Source organism: Topomyia yanbarensis, unplaced genomic scaffold (genome assembly GCF_030247195.1).
Source record: "Topomyia yanbarensis strain Yona2022 unplaced genomic scaffold, ASM3024719v1 HiC_scaffold_100, whole genome shotgun sequence".
Taxonomy (NCBI): Eukaryota; Metazoa; Arthropoda; class Insecta; order Diptera; family Culicidae; genus Topomyia; species Topomyia yanbarensis.
Window position 1 is genome coordinate 85,213 of NW_026683226.1, and position 8,691 is coordinate 93,903.

Here is an 8,691-nt window from a genome sequence, read left to right on the forward strand (position 1 = left end):
CTTAGAGAAACTTATTCCTTGGCATCGTTTTAGAGTGTGTGTGTGTGTGTGTTGAAACCACGTGATGTATTTAGTTATGCGTCATAATTACTTTACTCGCTCCACTCTCGGTAACACGGGGCAAATTTTAATGATTTCAGATTAACCAATTTGCCTTTCTCATATAAAAAGGATATGCTATCGCTCCAAACATAATTTTTTAGCCCAATCCCGGAGAGTCGACTCAGTTCGATAAGATTGGAAAATGTTTGTGTGTGTATGTGTCTATGTGGCAAATAATATTGCCTGTATTTCTGAGAGATGGCTGCTATCGATTTCGGGTCGATCGGGATCGCGGTACCGGAGTTACGGGTTGAAAAGTGCGGCAACATTTTTCATTTAAACTGGTACCACTATCACCACTATCAATATGATGCAAAATTTATTAAAATTGGTGCAAATTAAAGATTATATTTTTTGTATCAAATGTTTCACCGTCGACGCGTAGCGCGAGCCATTATGTTTGAGTGCAAAGTGTTCTAAGAATGTAATAGACATTTCCACAATTATATTGAACATAACCAGCCATGGAGTCATAGTTTGGAAAAATGAGAACTACTTACTAACAAGGTAGAAAAAGTTTTGAAATTGGTTGGAAACTTTATCGGCAATCGTAGTCACAGCGACGACGTTTTTGGGAAACATAATTTCGAGATTATCGCGATTAAAGTTTCAAGTATAATCCACGCCTCCGTAAGGGAGCAAGCTGAAAAATGCTATAACTTTACGTCTACGGCTCCGATCTATATAAAATTTAAGACAGCATTCTTAAGAACCTGAACTAATAAAGTACAGAAGAATGCAGAATAAAAAAAATCGATTCTGGCCGACCTCAACATATGTTACACCACAAGATCATCTCAAGATGATACCTCCTAAGAGCGCTGTGTACATAGCCTGGATAGACGCCCACGTGTCAGTTCTGTAACTAGACCGCACACTACGGTAAGCCTTGCGGAACAACTAAAGCCAAATCATCTATTACCACCAACGCTAGCAAACAATCTTCGATATCTGCTGATACGCCCCAGACAGCTAGCTAAAAAATGGGTGCAGGACAAACAAAATCCACGATATCCCAGGTTTTTTTACGCGGGGCATACGTACCGCGTAAAAAAAGTGTTTTTTGGAAAATCCGCGTAAAAACCCGTGTTACTTCGAGAATCCGCGTAAAAAACTGCATTAATTCGAAAATTCGCGTAAAAAAACCCTCAGCAAAAGACTTAGAATATGCTTGGAAGTTTTTTTTGCAAGGATTTCGCCATTAACACGGTTTTTTGCAAAAAATATTCTAAATCTTTTTGAATGTAAAAGAAGTCGGAATGGTATTGTCGAGTAGGTACCAGAAATTGATTTTTGACATCATTTCGAAACCCAAGATGGCGACTTCTGGCTTAAAGAAATTCTCTACAGCTCAATCAATGTGGGTATTTTCGGAATGGTCTTAACGAGTAGGCGCCAGAAATAAATAAATAAATAAACCTGCATCTTCCGCGCAAGGTTTTGAGCATGAAAAATTAATTTTTGACGCCATTTTGAAATCCAAGATGGCGACTTCCGGCTTAGTGAGATTCTCTACAATTCAATCAATATGAGTGATTTCGGAATGCTTTTGACGAGTAGAAGACAAATGTCGATGTTTGACTTCATTTAGAAATTCCAGATGGCGACGTCCGATTCACCGAAATTCTCGCATGAAAAATCTGGACGATCATCCAAAACATCCTCGAATATAAGATCTAACCATAAACCAGCGAAATGCAAAATATTTGTATGTGTCCATCCAGAAGAGCGCGATGAGAATGGATGTGAGAGAAGAAAGAGATGTATGTGGTATGAGTTGGGGGTGTGAATTGATTCAAATTAAACACATTGCCAAAATTCAAGTAAATTCAACTGTTTAATTAAAACTATTTGTACTACAACTTGTTACTCTACGGTCCAGAAGGGTTAACCGTGCAAGGACCTCGATCCCTGGTCAAGCCACGGGGATCTAGCGAGGCTGGGCTTTGCAACAGCCTTCTTTTTCGGGCCGCTAGCTCGATCGTGAGTAGCACGCTTGCTCTCAGGGTCGGCTCTTTAATATAGATGCTGATTAAGGGATCGGGAAGAAACGTAAAACAACTCTTTTTCAATGTAACACTTTTATTCCCTAACGACTTACAATATGTCTGGTGTGGCGTGTATAATTATATTTTTTTAATCCTAAACACAAAAACAACATTTAACATTTTTTTGTTCTTTATTTTAATTATGCTTTTTTATTTAATTGAATTGCCTCGACGGTAACACTACCACCTACTCCCTCTCAAAATTAATTAATAACGAAGTTGTTAATTAATTTTGTTTTACTCTAAAGTTCTACGAAATACCAGCCCAGGGTTGAGTTGCACCTTAATATGCTCTCGAAACAAACAATAGCGAATAATTTATGCGTCAAAGTATCGAATAGTTGCTTTCATTCATATAATGGAAGGCTATTTTCAACGACTCTGTGCTCGTGGATCGATTATCAAATCTTCTCATCTCCCAATTTTCCAAAACAAACATTTGCTTTGAGGAAGAGAGAATATTCTCGCTCCGGAACTAATTAAACGAATCTATTAATGATGTAACGAACACCGAACGAAAAACATATCTCAACACTTGCTTCGCAGGTCAAGAATCACAACAAATATAATTGGTGGCTGCAGTTTGAACTAGTTCATTAAAAACTGCAAATGGCGAGCTGGAGAATTTCATATCAAGTCTTATTACATTTGCCGGTTTATCTCCAAATTCGCTCCCCACACAAAACAAACAGTGACATCTAAGTGACATTATTTTAATTGCCCTTTTTGATGAAGTGCGATAACCGAAAAGGCCTTTCAATTCGCATTACATCGATCCGTTTCCCTCTCTCTCTCTCTCTCTTATCCATATAACAAATTTAACGAACGATCATGATCACTCAAACCAAATTGACGCGGTGCTACACAATAGCTCCACAAAAACTGTACAAAACGCTAAAAGTTAAGTGCCTAATTACACTCGGAGGTGAATAAATTTGTCCGATTTACTCGGACGTACCCGGTTTGAGGTCTGCAGCTGAAAAAATCCCCAAGTTTTTGCCAAATTCATCAACAAGTTCGTATGAGCTTGTACCACGACGAGAAACAATTGTACATGCAATATAAGCGGGCCCTAACTTGGCATTAGGCGTGTTTCGAAATTCAACAGTGCTCAACAATTGGTCATCGATGACCAAATTGTTGAGTTAAACATGGCTGCCGCGATTTTTTTCGGTGAGCAAAAGAGAAAGTTTTGCTCTGTTGTGATACAAAACTTCGGATGCAACATTGCACGTTGGAGAGCTGCGACACCCATTCCCCTCTCGCTGCTGAGCAGCAAAGAGAAACTAAAATAAGCTGGTACCAGTGATGCCACATTTTATATTATTTACCGGGAATAAAAAAATCGCACTACTTTTTCAGAAAATTTGTACCGAAATTTACAGCAATAAGTTAATGCAAACGTTTTGCTAGTTGAATAATATTTGGTTAATTTGGGTGTTTTATACATCAACCTTTCCAATCTCGCTTTATTTTTCCGTCAATAATAAATAAAAAACACTGAGTTCTTAGTGCAAAAATCATTTGTTCTATTGTTAAGGTTTCAATAATAAGTTCATTCGCCAGCAAATCATTTGTTTGGAGTAGTCAAATTACAAAATATATTTGTATTACACACCAAAGAAAAACAGTTTCCGTAAATTTATATATCCTATATAAACATTCTTAATATTACTAGGTATTAGAAATGTCAAATAAAACTATTGCTTTACCATTTTATCTCCAAAAATATGTACCATGCTGTAGTTTCCTTAGACATCATTTTAATCTGTACCTATACAATTCAAAGAATCTGCAGCTTTATAGAAACATCTGTACTTTTGGTAGCACTGCGCAGTACGCATACAGATCTGTCAATCGCGCTTCTCATTCGTTCTTGAAATGATGGTGGGGGCATGCAGTCGGCCGAAATAAATTCCCATTCTCACAACATGTGGTCGGCACCCAGGATGCTATCTCTTTCGCTTCTTTTACCTGTTGTATAAGCTTCTTTCAAGAATGCGTATACCACCGTCAACGAAGTTTTGTCGTCAGTGTGCTCTTGGGCTCGCATCTGGTAGGATGGTTGTTAGTTGATGCGCGCAGTTGTATGATAAATAGAGCATTCAAGTTTTCATTGCGCTCAAATACAGTTTTTCACTATTCTCGGGTTATTTTTGCTATTATCAGTTTCTCGGTGATGGTTTGGCCGATTATCACAAATGCCTCAAATTAAAGGCATGTTTTCCTGCTACAAAATTTCGTACGGATCCGTTGTATGGTTCCGGAAATATAAACTGTTAATCGTCCGGTCACATGAAATTCCCATAGAAGAAGGAACTAAAAAATTCTAAGAAATCGAATTTGAATTTGGGATGACAAATATCTTTAAAATGCATGAAACATCGAGATTTTAACCAAACCATTTTTGGTGTTTAGATCATATGGGCATCCTTCCTATACATTATGCGAACATTATCCTGTTTCTCCTACCAGCTGATGAAGACGACCAAACTCAAACCGCTGATTACTGGTTCAAGTTATCGATTTGATCGGTCTTTTCTTTTACAAAATTTTAGAACTCGAATATTGATTTCTTGTATATAGTTGTCATGTCATGTATAACGAAAATGTATTACACTCAGGGTTTTTTTACGTGGGGGTTACGTACCGCGTTAATTCGAAAATCCTCGTAAAAAACCGCGTTAATTCTTAGAATATTAGAATATATTTAGACTTAGAATATTTTTAAAAGTTTTTTTTTTTTTTTTGCACGGATTTCGCAATTATCTCGTTTTTTACAAAAATATGCCTAGTCCTTTTGAATGCAACAGACTTAGAAGATTTTCGGAAAGATGGAAGAGACGGGTCTGGACTCCTTATGTCCCGCACCTCAACAATATGGGTCTTTTCTGAATGGTCTTGACGAGAAGGTGCCAGAAATTGATTTTTGGTGTCATTTTGAAATCCAAGATGGCGACTTCCGGTTTAGCGAAATTCTCTACAACCCATGCAATATGGGTATTGTCGGAATAGTCTTGACGAATAGGTGCCAGAAATGTGTGTTTGACGGCATTTTGAAATCCAAAATGGCGACTTCCGGTTTGGCGAAATTCGTTATAACCCAATAAATATGTGTATTTTCGGAATGGTCTTGAAGAGTAGGTGCCAGAAATTGATGTTTGACGCTATTTTGAAATCCAAGATGGCAACTTCCGGTTTAGCGAAATTCGCTGTAACCCAATCAATATAGGTATTTTCGGAATGGTGTTAACGAGCAGGTGCCAGGAATAAATAAATAAATAAATCAGCATCTTCAGCCCAAGGTTGTCCATGAAAAATTGATTTTGGAAGCCATTTTGAAATCCAAGATGGTGATTTCCGGCTTAGCGAGATTCTCTACAACTTAACCAATATGAATATTTTCGGAATGGTTTTTGACGAGCAGGAGACAAATGTCGAGTTTGACGACATTTTGAAATTCTAGATGGCGACTTCCGGTTAACCGAAATTCCTGAATGGAAAATCTGGGCGATCATCCAAAACATCCTCGAATAAAAGATCTAATCATAAACCAGCGAAATGTAAAATATTTTTATGTGTGCATCCTGAAGAGTGCGGTGAGAATGGAAATGAGAGAAGAAAGAGATGTATGTAATGTGAGTTGGGGGTTTTAATTGATTCAAATTAAACATATTGCTAAAATTCAAGTAAATTCAACTGCCTAATTAAAGCTATTTGTACATCCCATACTGATTATGTTATAGCGAATTTCGCTAAACCGGAAGTCGCTATCTTAGATTTAAAAATGGCGTCAATATCAATTTCTGGTACCTACTTCAAGACCATTCCGAAAATATCCATATTGTTGAGGTGCGGGCCATAAGGAATCTTCCAGACCCGCGTCTTTCAGGTTTCTGAAAATCTTCTAAGTCTTTTGCATTCAAAAGGACTCAGAATATTTTTTTGAAAAAAACCGTGTTAATTTCGAAATCCACGCAAAAAATAAACTGCTAAAAAAGTTCTTTGCATTTCAAAGGACAGATTTTTTTTTCAGAGAAACATTAAAAAAAGGAAATTTATTCATTTCAACTACCATCAAAGGCATTTTCAACATCATTCTTCATTAGATGCACGATATATGTACCTATGTGAAAAACTGGTGCGAGTATTACGTACTACTATTGCACTGGCGGATCGCATTCATTGCAATTGAGTGAGTTTCAGGCAACCTATATTTTAACTAAAGATTAGGACAAATCAGACTTAAGTCCACGCTGGCACGTAGCCAGAAGGAAGGAGGGGGAGTCTAAAGAGTAACTCTGCTCCCCCACCACATTTTCGGGAATAATGATAAATGACCACAAATAAAAAAAATAATAATTCCAAACAAGCGTGTTTTCAAATTGATGTGAAAATGATATAGAATAAATTTAATAGTAGAATGAGCATTGGTAAAATCAAATTCTTACATTGGCGATCCTGCCGGTTATTGTAAAAAGAATCCAGTTAGAATCCCCCACGCGGTTAAATCAAGTAAGGAAAGAGTGAAAGCGTGTAAACTGAAAGGCTTCCCAAAACAATATGGCGACTCGAAAGAAAAAGAATTGTGAAAGCGTGTAAACCACGTGCCTTTTCATACTAGCAAAATTGCTGCTTGGTCGCCTGTCATGAAAAATGGCTGCTTTGTAGCCTGCAAAGAAAAAAGTCAGCAGCCGCATGCATATATTATATTTCGCAAAAATCGCCTTAAGGGCCATCCATATACCACGTGAACCATTTAGGAAAGGGTAGAGGTCACGAGAAAGTCCATGCTTGTCCATTGGGATGGGGGTATGGGTAATGTCCACGTCGTCATATTTTTGTTTTTTATATAAAAATGAAACAAATTTGTATTGTCATTGGTGTGAGCGGTTATATTCAATTTTTTCAAGATTTTTAAATAGTCCAAGTGCTTATAACAGCATAGTATATGCGTGTGCATCACGTGTGAAAATTGAAAACATCTATGAAGACTATGATCGAAAAAATCATAAGAACTCGCACGAAAAAGAATCAGAATTTTTTAACTAGGGCTCCCTAATTCATCTTAACACCTATATTCATCTCACCCATTTGAACACATTAGTTAGAGCAGTATCTGCTATCTCTATTCAACGCATTAGCTCAAATGGTAGGATGAATAAGGGTACGTTGTGCTCGACTTTTCGCTTCGCTCAAACGCGAGTATTTTACAATTCCCAGGAAAAATTTTTAAACTGTGCTGCTTCTTAGGAACGAAGCGAAGATGATGATACCTATTTAAGCGCAATCCACTAACTCTAAGTCGAGTTATCAACGAAGGAGTGTGATATCCTGACTAATGAGATGAATACGGGCTCCTCTACCTGTAACATGGTCTAATCACATCAATTTTGGATTTCATAGCTAGAGGTTGAAATTACGAACCAATTCAAGAATTCAAAGGTTATTTGTGATGAATCTTTGAAATGTAAATATAAAATATCATACGTCGTTGAGATTTGAACGATTTTCATAAGGTTTGCTTCATATTAGTCTTCCACACGGGAAAATTTTCTAGATCCCATTTTTATGAAACTACCCATTTTTTTGAAAGTCCACATGGACACCGTAGGGAGGGGTAGGGGTTTATGAATCGTCCACACTTGTCCACGAGGGGGTCAGAAAAGAGGGGTTTTTTGTCCACGTGGTAAATAAACGGCCCCTTACAGTACGCCACATCGCAATTGAATAAAAAAGCTCGCGCATAAATGTCAGCAAAAATACCTTGCCGCAATGAAAACTAGGCATGACGGTTCGGGACAACCACTTTATATTCAAATCACAAAACAAATAGTTTTCCTTTTGTTCTAACATAATAACATCGCATAATTGCATATAATCAATCGTAAGACTAAAACAAAATGGCCGCCCGCATAAAATATTACCGCTACAAAGCTTGGCATGGCAGATCGGGACGATCGCATTGTATTCAGCTAAATGCCTTGAGCACGATTTTTTTGAGCCATTAATGCATTGCTCGTATACGCACACCAGCGTTAGCAACGACGAGCCAAAGGGCTCATTGATCGCAGCGACCTCGACCGGCCATCTTTTTGCTTACGATCGCCTCACAGGTAAGACATGCTCCTGTTGCTCTCATTTAAGTGTAATACCGTGATGGGATATTTTTAAGCAATGCAATCAAATTCTCAAATTTTGGTCTACGTGGTTTATGAATGGCCCCTTGTCTCTCTGGTCGTGACAACTTGGTGTATACAGTGCTACCCAGCGGTGAAAACACGACCCATGGGCTTTTCCCATGTAAATTATCAAAAACGGTTCACCAGAAGTTGCCATCTTGGTTTTCAGAATTGCGTCCAAAATCGATCTCTGGTATCTACTCGTAAAGCCTGTTCCGAAAATACCCATATTGATTAGGTTAGAGAGAATTAAGCATTTGCCACAAAAATGGGGTAAAATAAATAATAACAATTGTGGCGAATTGGCATTCAATTTTTGAACCACAATATAAAATTAATTCACTTCGTAAATATTCTAT